At 41.3% G+C, this 16,778-nt stretch overlaps 1 long non-coding RNA gene across 1 annotated transcript; it reads left to right on the top strand.

Annotated features, from left to right (window-relative positions):
- Window positions 1-5,504: 5,504 nt before the first annotated feature.
- Window positions 5,505-12,501, top strand: LOC139436974 (uncharacterized). The gene is made up of 3 exons (XR_011646493.1): window positions 5,505-6,015; window positions 6,402-6,526; window positions 9,570-12,501. It is a non-coding gene; the product is annotated as an uncharacterized lncRNA (long non-coding RNA).
- The last annotated feature ends 4,277 nt before the right edge of the window (window positions 12,502-16,778 follow it).

Here is a 16,778-nt window from a genome sequence, read left to right as displayed (position 1 = left end):
TATATTGGAGAGGCAGAGGAATAACCTTTCTGTCTCTGCCTGGGTAGAGGGTATTCATGGTGATACCATAATCACTTATATTTTTACATTGGCAACCTGAAATGAAGTGAAGGCAGAGGGTGATGCATTGAGAGACCAAATGGCTGGGCCATGTAGCTTGATAGATCAATATTAAGGATTTCAAAGACTGTAGAACTACTTAGCCTCTCCTTACGGCCCTAGAGAGTGCTCATAAAGAAAACCAGGAAAATAGAAATTAAACATATTATTAAGAATAGGCAAGAAGAACCAGAAGGCTTCCATGGCATCTCGAAAGAGCCTCATTTACATGTAGTCACAGGACAGACATCATTGAGAACCAAGCCTTGGGTCTGATTGTAAGAATTCCTTAAAATACTTATCCCCTTTAGGTCTCTTAGTCTAAAGTAAAGACAGTGGGGGAAGCAGTGGGATGCCAAGGCATGAGATGGAGATATTTGAGCAAATGTGGACAAATCTGACAACTTGGGACCTGTAGATTTCTTTGAAACTCCCTTGCTGGTGGATGCAGCCCTGCTTCCCTGCTTGAGGAAATCAACTATATTTTCCCTAGAAGTCCTCCAAGGGCTACACCTGGGCAGTTGCCTCTTAAGATGATATTTATTTCCCTGGAAACCATCCCTATCACTTCTTTTTTTTAATGATTTATTTATTTATTTATTTCTCTCTCCTCCCCCCACCCCTGGTTATCTGTTCTCTGTGTCTATTTGCTGCGTCTTCTTTTTTTTTTGTCCGCTTCTGTTGTTGTCAGCTGTACAGGAATCTGTGTTTCTTTTTTGTTGCATCATCTTGTTGTGCCAGCTCTCCGTGTGGGCGGCACCATTCCTGGGCAGGCTGCACTTTCTTTCACTCTGGCAGCTCTCCTTATGGGGTGCACTCCTTGCGCGTGGGGCTACCCTACATGGGGGACACCTCTGCGTGGCAGGGCACTCCTTGCGCGCATCAGCACTGTGCATGGGCCAGCTCCATATGGGTCCAGGAGGCCCAGGGTTTGAACCGCAGACCTCCCATGTGGTAGATGGACGCCCTAACCACTGGGCCAAGTCCGCCACCGCCTATCACTTCTTATTACCTCTGCGTTTATGATCATAATTTTAGGAGAGATATAAGATAAGATCTGGGAGGAGGTAGCTTATATAGCAAGAGTTACACATCTTGCCAATCTGTATCTGCAGGAGCTGTATGATCATATATGGGAGCAATTTCTAGACCAATGAGGTGTCAAGAACTGTGTAGAGTCTGAGATTTTATCCTATTTGCAAGCTAATAGCTTATACTGCCATAGTTTCATGACTGCTGGAAGAAGTGAGACTCCTTGATGAGAGACAAAGGACTTCCTTGTTTGCAGCATAGCAAGCAGCATGAGCATTATAGTGCATCAATTCCTCTTGTCCCTTATGACCCACAGGAACAATGCAGAGGGCCAAGGTAGATTCTGCACGTATGATGAGTTTGTGTCACAGTTGAGGAGCCTTATGCTTAGAGAAACTGAATCTTTTATTAAGGGCTGCAAGTAAACCTTCCTGCCCTTTTCTTGAGAGATTGACACTATCTCTATCTTCCAAGGCTCCTTGCTATACAAACATCCTTAAAAAGACTTTTGGAAAGACAAGAGACCCATGGAGAATTGTCTTCCAACGTGAGGATAAAATATAAGACTTGGACAGGGTAAAATATTGACATGGAATTTGGGACTTGATGTGTTGACTCAAGTACCCAGGAGTGACCAATTAAAGTCTGGACTCAACAGTTGTCCATAATTGGATCTATTCCATGAACCTGCTCAACAATTTCTCGTTCAGAGGATCTGGATACAGCTTTGACTAAGGCAGTGGTTCTTAAACTTTAGTGTGCACCAGAATCACCTGGAGAAGCTTAATAAAACATAGGTTGCTGGGCTCTGTCCCCAGAATTTCTGATTTAGTAGGTCTGGGATAGAGCCTAAGAATTTTCATTTCTAGTAAGTTCCAGATAACTGTGATGCTGCAGGTCCAGGACCACATTTTGAGAACCATTAAACCAAGGCTTTAAGCAATGCATTGATGAATGGGTCACCATCATCCTTCAAGAGCATCCTTCAAGAGCTATTCTTCTTAGGCTGGACAGCATGCTGGGGAATGATGCAATATAATGGGTTCCCTAATCTCAGTGAGAATAGTAGGATCTTGGAGGGACAGAGGCCATGTTGTGGTGCTTAACCATCAGGGAGAAAGTGGCATAATTCCAAACTGCCCAGGGAGTACATGGTGATTAGAGACAAATATGGATCTATATGTTACTGGCAATTTAATATGGAGTCTTATAAATGAAATAAATGGAAGCCTATCAAGGTGAAGGATGAAGGATGACCAAATACCTGAAAGTAACTTGTTTCTCTCCCTGTTGCTAGGACACAAAGGAAATAATTGTATGTAAATTAGAAGGTAATGAGATGTAACCCTCTCTTGGTGCCAAAATCTGTTTCTTGAGGTCGAGATATCCTGTTGAAGTAATGAAGTGTGTAAACCAGCTTCAACCAGTTGGTGAGACCTGCACAGAAGAAGCATCTTGCTGTCCTTACTTTTTTGCTTAATTAACGTAGTAAAATTCCCACCCAGGAGTGAAATTATCCCCTGCTTTTTTGATCATGCAATGTATGTGCAAGTGTGATTTCTTGAACATACAAATCATACAATTATATAACTAGCTTTGTATGTTCATCCATATGCATAAAAGCTAAGACATAATCAAAGCAAATGCTAAGTAGTAACTTAGGTATTTAAGCAAGAGTAAAACTGCAGTGCGGGGAGTTGGGTCTGAATTGCTTTAGACTGACCTTGGCTCCTGTCTCAGACATAATAAATGTAAATTCTGCCTAACTCTTGTGTTAAAGTTTTTTTTTTCCTTCATCTCTGGTTATCCCCAGAGGCCCACCTTTGGAGCCTAACAAAGGTACTGCTTGATATTTTTAGGAAAAAAATACTCTAGGTTTTCTGGGACAGAAATCCAGCTTAAGTCACCCTGCTACTTATTCATAGACCTGGAACCTTTCAGCTCAAGGGTAGGCTGGGTCCCTTTGAAGAAGGACTGCAATATGGCTACAGGTGTGTATCATAAATCTTCTCTCAAGGCTTTCCCGAGGTACCAGGGGCTGCTTTTCCTGGGATGGCTGCATTCAGGAAAGGGAACATCCAGAAATTCTAAGGTTATTAGATGTTGTACCTGAATTTACACTGATCCTGAAATGGTATCAATAACACATCATCAATTAAATGAAGTGGAATGATATTCCATAGGTAATCAAGACATTTAGGATTTCTCAAGGACACTTGTCAAACTAGGGAATTATGGAAGTCAGGTGATAGAGTTTTGCCTGAGTCCATGTGATGGTTAGGCTCATGTGTCAACTTGGCCAGGTAATGGTGCCCGGAGTTTGGTCAAACCAGTGCTGGCCTGGTTGTTACTGTGAGAACGTTGTGTGGACTTAAATCATTGGTAAGCTCATGGCGTCTATGGCTGATTATATCTACTATCAACCGAGGAGATTGTCTTTAGCAATGACAGATGTCTCATTTAATCAGTTGAAGGCCTTAAAAGAAGTATGATTTCAGCAGTCTGAAGAGAGAACTTTCATCTCTACTTCAGCCAGCCAACTTCTCCTGGGGAATTCATCGAGGACCTTCACTGAAGTTCCTGGCTTGCAGCCTGTGCTAAGGAATTTGGACTTATGCACCCCCATGGTCACATGACACAATTTTATAAAATCTCATAATATTTACAGATCTCTCCTATTGGTTCTGTTTCCCTAGAGAACGCTGACTAATACAGTCCATTTAACAAAGGCTTCAGTGGAGTGTGGTTAGGAATAAGCTTATTTAATAATTAGCCAAATTCCCGAGCGAGGTCCTGGAATGGCCTCTCCTTTCCCGACAAGAGAGTAAACCAAAACCAATTCACCAAACACCCACCCCCGGCCTTTCTTCCTACCGTGGGGCAGAAGTCTGTTTGGTATGGAAAAAGTCGGTGTTAACAGAGATCAACACAGGTTAGAGATGAATTGAGAAAGAAAGAGAGCAAAAAAGAGAGCATTTTGGTGTTTTCAAGTCTCCATTTCCAATCCCTGAGATCCTTAGAGTTGTGCAGGTCTTCTTTTAATTCTTTGACATAAGCCTATCTCCTTCTAATAAATTCCTTTTTATTGCCTACTTTAATATAAGTTGGGTTTCTAGCACTCGTAACCAAATCATCCTAACAAGTAACACTACCTTTTTTGCTCTGAATTTATGTGATATTGTAAGCACTCAATGTTTTCATTATGCCAAGGGATCCCTTTTTTTCCCTGAAGATGACTGTCTTTTTCAGGTGGAGTGCTGACTGGCCACACAGCTATAGCAGTTCAACGTAAGCATGTGACCGCCTTTTGGAGTTGCTGAAGAGGATGTGGAAATTATTGGTTTATCCTGGCCTAAATTGCCAACATGCTTTTTTTTTTTTTTTCAAATACACTTTTAATTTTGAAATAATTCAAACTTATGGGACAATTGCAAAAAGAATACGAAACCCATACAGAGAAAGCCAACAAATTTCCACCCAGATACTGGGGTCCACCAACTTTTAACATTTTGACACATTTGTCTTATCATTCTATCCATCTGTTTTCTTAATATTCCAGAGTAGGCTGTGTAGGTCATGCTTCTTGAACACTTAATGCTTCTATGTACTTGTCCTAAGAACAAGGATATTCACTTACGTATCCACATTAAGTACAGCTATCAAGTTCAACAAATTATCATTGATATGAAGTTTACAGTATAAATTTGTGATGTAAGTTTTATTAAGGATGCATCTCCATATCGTGGTGTGTGAAGGAGGATGTGAGACCAGAGAGGATCCTGCTGTTTCACTTCCAACATACTTTTGAAAGTGAAAGAACGAGATGGCAGAGTTCTTACACAGCCAAAATGAGGATAGGGTTTGCATTACACAGGGTCTGGTAATGCAAAACAGAGACCACACAGTAATTAGAACAGGGAAAGTTTAAAATAAAGAATTATCGACTAGTAACAGGAGATAATAATGGGAATAATGGGGGGTTAACTTCTAAGGGGTTGAGAGAATTTAAAAAATAAATAAGGGGAAACGGATTTTGGCCCAGTGGTTAGGGCGTCCGTCTACCATATGGGAGGTCCGCGGTTCAAACCCCGGGCCTCCTTGACCCGTGTGGAGCTGGCCATGCGCAGCGCTGATGCGCGCAAGGAGTGCCGTGCCATGCAAGGGTGTCCCCCGCGTGGGGGAGCCCCACGCGCAAGGAGTGCGCCCGTGAGGAAAGCCGCCCAGCGTGAAAAGAAAGAGCAGCCTGCCCAGGAATGGCGCCGCCCACACTTCCAATGCTGCTGACGACAACAGAAGCGGACAAAGAAACAAGATGCAGCAAATAGACACCAAGAACAGACAACCGGGGGGGGGGGGGGGGGGAATTAAATAAATAAATCTTTAAAAAAATAAAAAATAAATAAGAATATCAGATATAAGGAATAGCCATTACCCCTAGGGCTGAGCCAGAGTGCCCAAGGAAGAAACAAATTTGGGAGATCCCCTTCTCCTCTGCCTTTGGCTGTTATTCAGAACTCATCAGGGAGGGTACGGCTGTACCTACTGGATGGCAAAGAAATCCCCTAAGGTGCCACAAGTTGAGGTTGGCAAGCAGGAGATAGCCTGCTAGGATACTGAAGAAGATCACTGGCCAGCTTCCGGCAGAGACGCACTTCTGTTGAATTTTCTGGTAAGTTGACTGAGTTACCAGTGGGATTTGCCAGGAAACCACCAGCCTGGCAAAGGGAATGGTGTTTTATTTACAGGGAATCAGGCTGGCGTGTTCACAGGATTCAATGGGAAGACACTTGTAAGGGATGCTCCTGAACTTGCCGGTTAGTCAGCTGGGTACCCACGGAACTTGCTGGAAAGCTGCCTGCATGGGTGCCAGGAAACCTGCTGGAGGTAAGTGCTGCTGGGGTCCTGCATGCCAGCTGGGTGCTGCAGGAGCTAGAAGGAAGGAAAGCACGTGGGGGCTCAGAAGAGAAGCCCTTTCCTCCTGCAGTGTCTCTTTAGGGCCTTCCATTGGCAAAGCTAAACAGCATGTGAGGTGGCAAAAGATTTAGCTTCAGAGTCACCAGGTTTGTAGTGAGTAAGTTTCTCTATAGGGTAAAGAGGCTATTTGCAAGTCCACAAATAAAAGCCCTTTTTTGGAATTGGAGCTGGGGATGGAATGAAAATAGGCTCAGGAACTATTCTGAGCGAGCTGGGCCAGTGTTCATAGGGCCAGTCCTATAGACTCAGAGTAGGAGCTATGAGCACCCCTTGTCCTGGCCTTCCTTTGTGTACAGGTGAGACTTGATTAAAATGGTCATGAGTGGAAACTGTAAAGGGAAAATGAGGGGAAGAAAGGATACAGCAGCCAGAGTGGCATGTGCAGAGGCCAAGGCCCAGCCTCCAGCCCCCTGACCTCCAGGTGAGCGGGTGGATGCCATATTTCTGAGCCTCAGTTCTTCCTTTTCTTCTTCCTTGTCATATTTTAACTACCTTTTTAAAAAAAGATTTATTTATTTATTTATTTCTCTCCCTTTCCCCCCTTCCCCCCCCTTCCCCCCCCCACCCCGGTTGTCCTCTGTGTCTATTTGCTGCGTGTTCTTCTTTGTCAGGTTCTGTTGTTGTCAGTGGCACAGGAATCTGTGTTTCTTTTTTGTTGCGTCATCTTGTTGTGTCAGTTCTCTGTGTGTGCGGTACCATTCCTGGGCAGGCTGCACTTTATTTCGCGCTGGGCGGCTCTCCTTACGGGGCGCACTCCTTGCGCGTGGGGTTCCCCTACATGGGGGACACCCCTGCGTGGCAGGGCACTCCTTGCGCGCATCAGCACTGTGCATGGGCCAGTTCCACACGGGTCAAGGAGGCCCGGGGTTTGAACTGCGGACCTCCCATGTGGTAGATGGATGCCCTAACCACTGGGCCAAGTCTGCTGCCTATTTTAACTACTTGTTTTCCCTGAACTCAGGGAGTCCAGGTTCTTGGTGATTTGCTGATTCCCAGAGATGATTTTGATACAATATAAACATGCAAAATTAAGTTCACCATGCTGGTGAAAGAGATAATATAGGAAATACATCATAGGGTAATTCAAATTCAGAAAAAAGTACTAGCATAAATTGCAGGTATTTGATAAAAAAAAAAAAAGAGAAAGAAATAGTTAACAACATAAAAAGAAAAATGGTTCAGGGAGCCTTGGGACAATTTAAAACATCTTTTTGCAATTTAGGAATAAATCTATGTCAGGGCTGAAAAAAGACAGGTGATTTTAAGAAGTCTCCAAACCAACCAAAATAAACTCTGAACAGCAACATATATATCAAAGAGTAATTTTACTGGAAAAAGCATCTCCTGAGAAAATATGCATAGTACTCAATTGACAGGAACTGGTAAGCTCACAAAACTGGGCAAGTAGGGCAGTGTTGGCCAAAGAAACACCAGATTCAATTTACAAGGGGTACCCAGGTTTTTAAAAGTGTTACTGGATTTTGTTTAGGTTCTTGACTAAGCTGCAAGAAATGAATTTCAAGAGCAAGCCAAGTTGATCAGGCCAGTAATTTATTAAGGTAGGGAGGGAAGAGAAATGGGAGAAAATAACAGATCATAGGTCCCAGGTAGAGAGGAAAGGGCTGAAAAGTGATAAAGAAGGCTGATTTACAGGATATAATTCATGTTATAAATGATAAATTCCCAGGTTTACTTGTGTGTTGATCCAGGCGGGGGTGAAGAAGGCCAGAATAGGACATGGACAGGCACAGGGCCAGGGCCAGTTAGCTTTCCCGATTGTCTTTTCTTTATTTTTATTTATTTCTCTCCCTTCCCCCACCCCCAGTTGTCTGCTCTTCCGTGTCCATTCGCTGTGTGTTCATCTGTGACTGCTTCTGTCCTTATCAGCAGCACAGGAATCTGTGTTTCTTTTTGTTGCATCATCTTGTTGTGTCAGCTCTCCGTGTGTGCAGCACCTTTCTTGGGCAGGCTGCACTTTCTTTCGCGCTGGGTGGCTTTCCTTGACGGGGCACACTCCTTGCGCGTGGGGCTCCCCTATGCAGGGGACGCCCGTGCATGGCACGGCATTGCTTGTGCGCATCAGCACTGCACATGGGCCAGCTCCACACGGGTCAAGGAGGCCCGGGGTTTGAACCTTGAACCTCCCATGTGGTAGGCGGACGCCCTATCCATTGGGCCAAGCCTGTCCCCCCGCTTGTCTTTTAAACCATTAATTATTCCACCCCTTTGCTAAGGACACAGGAGGAGTCCTAGCTGTTTGCTGTTTTGATTGATTAACCCACCCATCAGTCCCCCAGGAGGTCCCAGTTATAAAGTTCTTGGGGAATATCCAGGGCTTCTCCTGGCTTCTAGAGAAAATCTCGTTCCAAATGGGATTTCTCATGAGGGTCTTCCAGCAGCCATCTTGGGGGTACTGAAGGACACGTGGACTTCTTGACAGGTTCTCCATCTATTGATTTCCTATCTAGCCTGCTTCAAAATGGCAGCAAAGAGAGAAAGGTAACAAGTCAGCTTGCCTACTTGACATGATGGAAAAGGTAGGTTTGTCTGAGGAAGGGAATGACTGAACAATTTGTGGGCCAAAGAATTTGGTCATCAGTCTAGAAGATGTTTGCCCCACAGAATTGGCATTGGGTAAGGATTATTGTTTCATAAAATTCTAGGAACCCACTTTGCATGAATGTCTATATTTTAAATAACCTGTAACAGAACGTACTTCCAATTATTCGTGTTGACAACAGAAGAGGAGCACTAGAGCTGAACATATATTTGGATTACTTTAGATTAGTGTTTCTCAACCCAGGGTTATCTGCCAATGTCTGAAGACAATTTTAGCTGTCACAAGTTGAGGGGCAGAGCTATGTACATCTAGTGGTAGGGACCAGGGATGCTGTTAAGCATCCTACAATGCACAAGACAGTGCTCCAAAACAGAATTACTTGGCCCCAAATGTCAATTGTCCTGAAATTGAAAAACCCTGTTTAAGTAACCTCTTTGAGGAAAAGATTATTTATATACTTTTCCTGATAGTTTGTAGTTTAGGCTAATTGCAATGGAATCCAATTCCTTAAGCTTGGAAAAGAATTTACTTATGTATTTTATGTTGTCCTTCAAATCTGTGGGACAGTAAGGGGTCCCACAACAGAATTTTATTGCATTAAGCTTTATTACTTTTCATAAAGACTAACCAATTGATACTGTGTGGATGTGTATGTAATTTAGGGAGACTAGAGCAGAAAGTGCACACAGAAGCATTTGGGATCTCAAAATTTGTTGTGGATAAGGTGTGACTCAGATGGTATAAATATTGATAATTTAGGTTTAGCTGTCTTAACATTTCTTTTTTTCTTTTTTTTTTTTTTTAAGATTTATTCTGTTTATTTATTCCCACTGCTCCCCTCTCCCCCTATTGTTTGTGCTCATTGTTTTCTCATTGTGCTCATCTTCTTTTTTTACCTTTTTAGGAAGCACCAGGAACCAAACCCAGCCCAGGACCTCCCATGTGGGAGGGAGACACTCAATGGCTTGAGCCACCTCCACTCCCTTAACATTTCTTTAGACCCATGAGAGACTGGAATGAAACAAATTGGAAGTTCCAAATTAGTCAGATATATTCATTGAATCTTTTGGTTTTTGTTTTTCTTCTTTTTTTTCAACTATGACGCTAAGATAAAATTTGTTCTGGCCTACCTACTAAACTCCACTTCTTTGATGGGTAATTTTCACCTCAAAAACATCGAAGTGTTTTCCCATACCATCTAAAATAAGAAAATTTGTAACCTACAGTTTCAGAGACTTTGAAATATAAACTCCATCAAGTTGTATGAGCAATATGGGAATGGATCGATCACAGTCTGAAAACTCAAGTTAGACAAATATAATCTCTAGTCAAGAAATGTATTTGATTTAACTATCCCTTTGGCATTATAAGCTTTTCACAAATGAAGAGTCTCCCTGGTTGCAGAGTAAGTATACTGATTCCCCCACTTCCTTCCATTTCTGGAGGCTTCTCAGAAATGTAAATGCACAGAGGAAGAAAACATAATAAATGTGTTTCCCTTGGTGAGAGTGAAAGAAAAGTTCTGCAGTAAATAACTCAGTGAGTTCATTGTGAATTCTTACACCTCTCCTCCAGCATCATATTCTTTTAAATGCAATGCAGGTTCTAAGAAACAACAAAAAAAGTTCATCTCAGACTTGTCTTTCCTAACAGCAGTGTGAGAGGATTGATAAATGTTATGATCTTTTCTGGAGAATAAAGGAGCTTCACAGAGTGAAGAAAAGTAGTTTTAATAGATAGAAATATCATTTCCTGAACATAAGTTTTGAATTTCCCCTAAGGTGAGTAGTCAGATGAAGCTGGCAGCCAGGCTAACCACTTAGTTTTATTGTAGTGTTCCCTCTTATGAATGGCAGCCCAAAGAGTTCAGTTTTCAGTACTGACTGTAATATTGTACCTTCTCTCCAACCTCACACTCACTGTATATTTCTACTATCTTCTTCCTTCTAACCAAGTTGATGCCTAATCAGAAGAGAAGCTGGGAGAGCTTGCTCCAAACATCCCCACAGATTGAGGCATAAAGAGTTTTCCAAACCTCTGATCTACATAATAGTTATATCTGCTCCCTGGTTCCCTGGATCAATATTCCTGTCTCTACTGAGGGTCTGTTTTCTAATAGAATAAATCTTACTGGTTGATTATGTGATTTGAACCTGTGAGCTCATATTAAGGACTCTTAGACCTCTACTCTCTTTTTATCTCCTGCTTGATTTAGTGTCATGAAAACCTATCTGAGATTCTCCTTGGTTTCATAGGCCTTCAATTTGTTTATTTTGGGATGAAACTGTGATTGATATCTAATGGTTTCCATTTCCTCCTTCAGTACATCTACCACCATGTACCATTCAGACTTCTCCATATACCTTCCCAGAACATTTCCAAGTTCATACCTTATTTATTTGAAGATGATTTCAAGTTATATAGCGCCCACTGAGAAGATCTGCTGGAGCGTGACTGAGATTGGTCTCAGAGCTGAAATCTTCAGTTAGTTAAAATTCCCCTGAAGCTCCAACATACCCTATTCCATTGATTATCTGTCTCTTCTTTAATTTCTCTAGAAATAGATACTTCTGGATTCATTAACCTTGTTTCCACTTAGAAGGAATTTGCATGGATGAAGTTGGGAAAGGAGCGGTTGTAAGTGATAGATCCTGCTTGCATGTATGTAAAGCAAAATAGAAAAGCAAGGTGGACAGAGCCCATATAGTTAACTTAGACTTTTTTGGTATACCATAAAATTAATCTTTTTAAAGTATATGATTCAATGTTTTTTTTTTTAGCATATTCACAAGATTATGCAACTATCATGACTATCTAATTCCAGAATATTTTCATCACCTTAGATTTATTTCTGACCTTAAAAAAGTACCTTTGCCTTAATATGGATTAAGAGAGAGAAAGATTGTGGAGTAGGCAGGTTGCCCTCCCAAAGATGTCCACGTCCTAATTATTGGAACCTGTGATAGGTTATATGGGAAAGGGGAATGAAGGTAGCAGATAGAATCAAGGTTGCTTATCAGCTGACCTTAAAATAGGGAGATTATCCTGGATTACCTGCATGGTCCCAGTGTAATCACAAGGATTCTTAAATGTGGAAGAAGGGAGGCAGAGGAGTCAGTGTCAATGAGAGAAGATGTGATGTTAGAAGCAAAGGTCATTGGATCCATTGGTAAATTTGAAGTGTATTTTTAATATGCAAAATAGATTTAATTTCTAAATCATTTTTAACTGCTCTGTAAGTAAAGGGCGATTGGAAAATTTACATTAATTTGTTGAGATTTTCTTACCAGCCTCATGTAGTAGGTACTGGATATCATTTGCCAATTATATAGTCCATTCTTCTTCCTTACTTGATTAAAGCTATTTTTTTTCCTTTTTTTCTCCCTAGAAGAGCCTTATTCTACTTCAATGTTAATAAATAATCAACATGGAGGTGTAAGTGTAAAAGTTTATCCAAGTATAGTATCATGTGAATTGTTTCCACCTTTTTGCCCTTTTGCCTTTGTCCTTGCTTCTGGGTGGGATTTGAATGATAACTGTTTGATTAAGTGAGAACTGTGATATGACAATAAAATCTATAGAGCTGAAAAAAAAAAAAGAAGCAAAGGTCTAATTATTGAGGTTGCTGATTTGGAGATGGAAGAAGGCAGAAGCCAAGGAATGCAGTAAACCTCGAGAAACTAGAAAAAAGCAAAGAAACAGATTCTCCCGTATTGGCCTCCAGAAGGAAGCGGTCTTGCCAATTCCTGATTTTAGCCCAGTGAGATCCTTTTTGGACCTCTGACCCCCAGAACATTTGTATTATTTTAACCCAATATGTTTGTAGTAATTTGTTATAGCAGCCATAGGAAATTAGTACAGATGGAGAAAGAGGAAGGGAGGGATAGGAAGGGAAGGAGGAAGAGAAAAAACTGTTATTAATTTCTGTTTGCCCTTCTAGCTCCTTTGATGATGTCTTAGGCTAAGGGCTGGCTTTGTCATTTCAGTTGATCTTGTTGGTCACTGAAAGAGTGGTTGGGGGTAGAGGCTCTTTCCTTGAATGCCTGTAGGTCATTTGATGCATTTTGACTAGTTCGAGGTCAGAGACCTCACTAATGGTGATATACATGGACTAGAAATTTGACTGGCCTTGAGAGTTTACTGCGTTTCTTAGGGGTAGGAAACAGTACTTGTTAATCAGGGAGAACAAAGAGCTGCACATTTCCATCCCCACTTACTAACTCCACTTCAAGTGAAGATAATTGCAGCAAGAGAAACCCCTCTGACATCAAGAGGGAGTTAGGTAATTAACTTGATTATAGTGCTATGACTCAGTTTTACTTATCAACTGTTTAAAAATGTTAAACTTCAATGTCTGACAAGCTTTAAAAGTGGAAGGAACATGAATGCTAATGTAATGTGCTTCTCATTTCTTTTTGAGAAATGTTAAAAAGGTTCTGTAAAATTTGGTGTTAGTTTTTTTTCCTAAAAGCAAAAAATGAAAATAATCCTGATTAATTCTTCCTGTTTACTTTTTAAAATATGCCAATGTGCCAAGTATTTAGTCATATGTAAAGATATTTTATCTGCCAGAATTTTGGCATCAACTCTGGAAACATAACAGGAAATATACAATTACCAAAAGAAAGCTAATTTTTCTTAAATGTTGATTTCAAATGAACAGAATGTTGGTGAAGGCTCTGAATTGACAGATTCATGGACTGCAGCTTTAATTTTGTCTTTGACAACACTGCAAAGACTGTCTCTTCTCAGCTAATTCTGCTTCTGAATCAAGAACCTGTGCAATGATCTTGTCGAATCTTTCTCATCCTGAATCCTTAGCCTGAGAGCCATGCTGTTGGGTATAGTCATTCCTTTGTGATTGGATGTGATAATAGCTTGTTATTTTTGCCAGCTGCCAGTCAATGACAGGATCATCCTGGCAAATGTGGCTCTCAGACTGACTCCTCAATATTCCACAGTGCTGGACCCTGAGTTCCCTTACGGTGCAATTTTTTAGAAGGATTTTTGGGTTTGTCACAGAGTCAAAGGAAGAGCTGCAGGAACTCATACAGTTCTAAGGATCTCAGGGATTGGAAATGGAGTCTTGATACCCAGTTACTCTCCCTTTTTTGCCATGTCTCTCTCTCATCTCTAATCTTTGCTGATCACTGCTTGGCTGTAACTTCTTCCGCAGCAAACATGCTTTTGCTCAATGGCAGGGGGTAAAAATCGGTGTCAGAAATAGCTCAAAACCAAGGAGAGGAAAAAAAAACCCTTCTTCTGTTAGCTCTGGTTAGAGGAATCCTGGGGAGGGACTCTAACTGGCCCCATGTTGGGTAGTTCTCAGCCTGGACCAGTCACTGGGTGCAGAGGGATTGATGCCCATGATTGTCTCAGTCTGGATCAGGTATCCATCCATGACCAGAAGGTCCTGGGGCTGTTACAAGGATGAATGGAGGGCAAGCTTGTTGATTAGTTGTCCTAAGGACCCTCTGAACTAAAACAAGTACAAAAGCTAAATAAGACATAACCATCATGAGCAATGAGCTGCTGAGCTGGCAAGGAAGTAAGGAGACCACAGAAGCCAAAACAGTGAAAGAAGAAATCCCGGGGAGTGAGTTCAGCCTGAGAGAGTCTAACTGTGGTGACTGGGGACTTAGAGTTGAGAACTGTGTCAGATATAGGGAACAAGACATAACACTTTATAAATTATGAAAAAAAAAAAGGGATTTTTGAAATTATGAGCAAAGAATGAGACTATAAAAGTGATTAAGAAAATTTGAAAAACAACCAAATGGAACTTCATGTCAGAGCTCATCTGCTTATAGTTTGTTCCTGAAAGACATAACTTTGGGTCTCTGAACTGAGGTTGTGAGTCAGTGCTAAAACTACCCTCTATTTTCTAAGTGATTTCTTTTCTGTTTCATTTATTCACTCATTTGACAAATGTGCCAAGCACCATGCTGAACTAAGATACCATCCCTGCCCTTGAGGAGGTCACAGTGCAATAAGAACACAGGTTCAGAATCAGACAATCACAATGCCAGGTTATAGTGCTATTGTGCTAGAGTGGACAAGGGAAGGGGGAGTTCTGGAGGAAACTCCTCCTTTGACCTGGGAGATTAGACAGTTTCAAGTTGTGATCTGAAGGCAGACAAGAGGGGTTGGGCACCTCAGGCAGTGGGAAGAGCATGTGCCGAAGCCTGATGCTTGGAAGGAGCGTGGTGCCTTTGGAAAACTTCCAGAAGTTCAGTATTACTAACTCACCAGGAGAGGGAGGAGAAGCTACAGCGGCAGCTGACAGGACCAGGAGAAAAAGATGTTGTCAGCCATGCTTAAATAACTGAGGTTTTATCCTGTGGGGTGGGGAGAGGGGCATTATAGGACTTAAATCTGGGAAGTGACATGCTTGAGGCTGCAGGAAAAACACCTGGTGATGGTGTAGAGCAGTTATCCAAATCAGAGGTGATGAAGGCCAAACCGAGGCAGTGGTAGTAGGAAAATGAATCTGAAATACTTATGAAGTTAAATTCCCATGACTGAAAGTCCAAAACCAGGGAGAGCCAAGGAAAGAATGACCCCCAGGTTTCTGGCTGGGGTGACTGGATGTAGATTAAAGTGTGGCTAAATTTTAAGTTATGATTGTGAAACCTATAAATATGGGTTAGAAGAATAGAATTTTAAAACTAGAGGGGACCTGGAGCAAAAACCCCAAGGAGGGGGAACTGGGCTAACTTTGTCAGTTGAGCACAAGAAATGCTTTTGACCAGAAGTGGAAAGGGAAAGACTGGCTTTCAGAAGGGCTCAGGGCTGCTAAAATGAATCAAGGGGAGGGGAGGAGGAGGATTATCTTAGTTTCCTCGTACCATTAAATGTAGCTGGGACTGATGCCCAGGGTGCTATTTTGGCAGTTTTAGCTTCCTCTAGGGACAGAACTTCTGCTTCTTTTTACCTCTCCTAAGAGACCTGGAAAAGTTTCTGGTATTTTACAGTGAGTGGTTATTTCTCCAAAGGAAGAACAAAATGTTACTTAACAGTGTCACTTTCTACCCTTCTAGTCTGCTTTGCCCCTTTCTAGCCTGGAGTGTCCATAGAACCCAGACATACAAATGTGTGGCTTTCTAAAGAGAAGGTGGGAAAAAGAACATTGTCTGGTTATTGCTAGCTCTCATTTCTTTCTCTGCGCCTGGCTTGAGCCAGGAACCATGACGCTGAGTCCTATTTTTACATTCTTTGCTTCTGCCACTGCTCATGCTGGCAGACCTGACCTTGACCTCTTGACTTTCAACCCTTTTCTGTCACTATGCCCTAGACAACTTCCACATGTATTTCTCTCATGACATGAATAAATCCAAGGGGTTATGTTGCCCAGCTGTTGGAGATTTGGGCCTGAAAGCTATTGGGAATGAAAAAAAGAGAAAAAGGAGAGTGAAAGAAAGAGAAATAAAGAAAAAGAAAGAAAGAATGAGAGAGCTGGGATCAGGGGGTCTGTGAGTAGAGACTCATCAGACTTTTTCACTGTTAGGAGAATTCAGGTTGGCTTGACTTGCCTAAAGAAAGTCAGCACATTTTAAAACAAAGTGATAGTGACATAGTTGGATATTAGTTTTTTGCAACAAACTAGCAATATTTGGGACTGCTGCATACTACAATGGTGTTACTTCAATTTACGATAAGAGGTTTCTGTGACACACACTTTTATATTAATTAAAATCATAATTAACCATATTGTACATTTGCTTAATATTATGTTGAAATATTGGTAAATTTATACACTCTTGAGTATTAATATGAACTTTTTACTCATACAACTTTAATTAACAGAGGGTTAAAAAATCCTGTAATGCTTTTAAACCTTTCATTCAACTTATATGAAATGAACTCAATTATTACTTTAATTTTTCTTTCATGGTAAAAGAACAAATCTCTTGTAATTAGTTTGAAATAAAAAGTTACTCTTCAGGATTTAATTTTTAGAAAGCAGGTTTGAACATGATGTTCCTTTAAAAGAGATAAGACCTTTACTTCTTCAAACCCTGAGAAAATGATGAGGTTAAACCACAAGAAGCTATTTTGATAAAACAGACTTTCTTTGTATACTGATTATTCAGAATAGAAACTTTTCATAGAC

This window comes from Dasypus novemcinctus, chromosome 2 (genome assembly GCF_030445035.2).
Source record: "Dasypus novemcinctus isolate mDasNov1 chromosome 2, mDasNov1.1.hap2, whole genome shotgun sequence".
NCBI classification, from domain to species: domain Eukaryota; kingdom Metazoa; phylum Chordata; class Mammalia; order Cingulata; family Dasypodidae; genus Dasypus; species Dasypus novemcinctus.
This window is presented reverse-complemented; position numbering and strand designations above follow the sequence as displayed.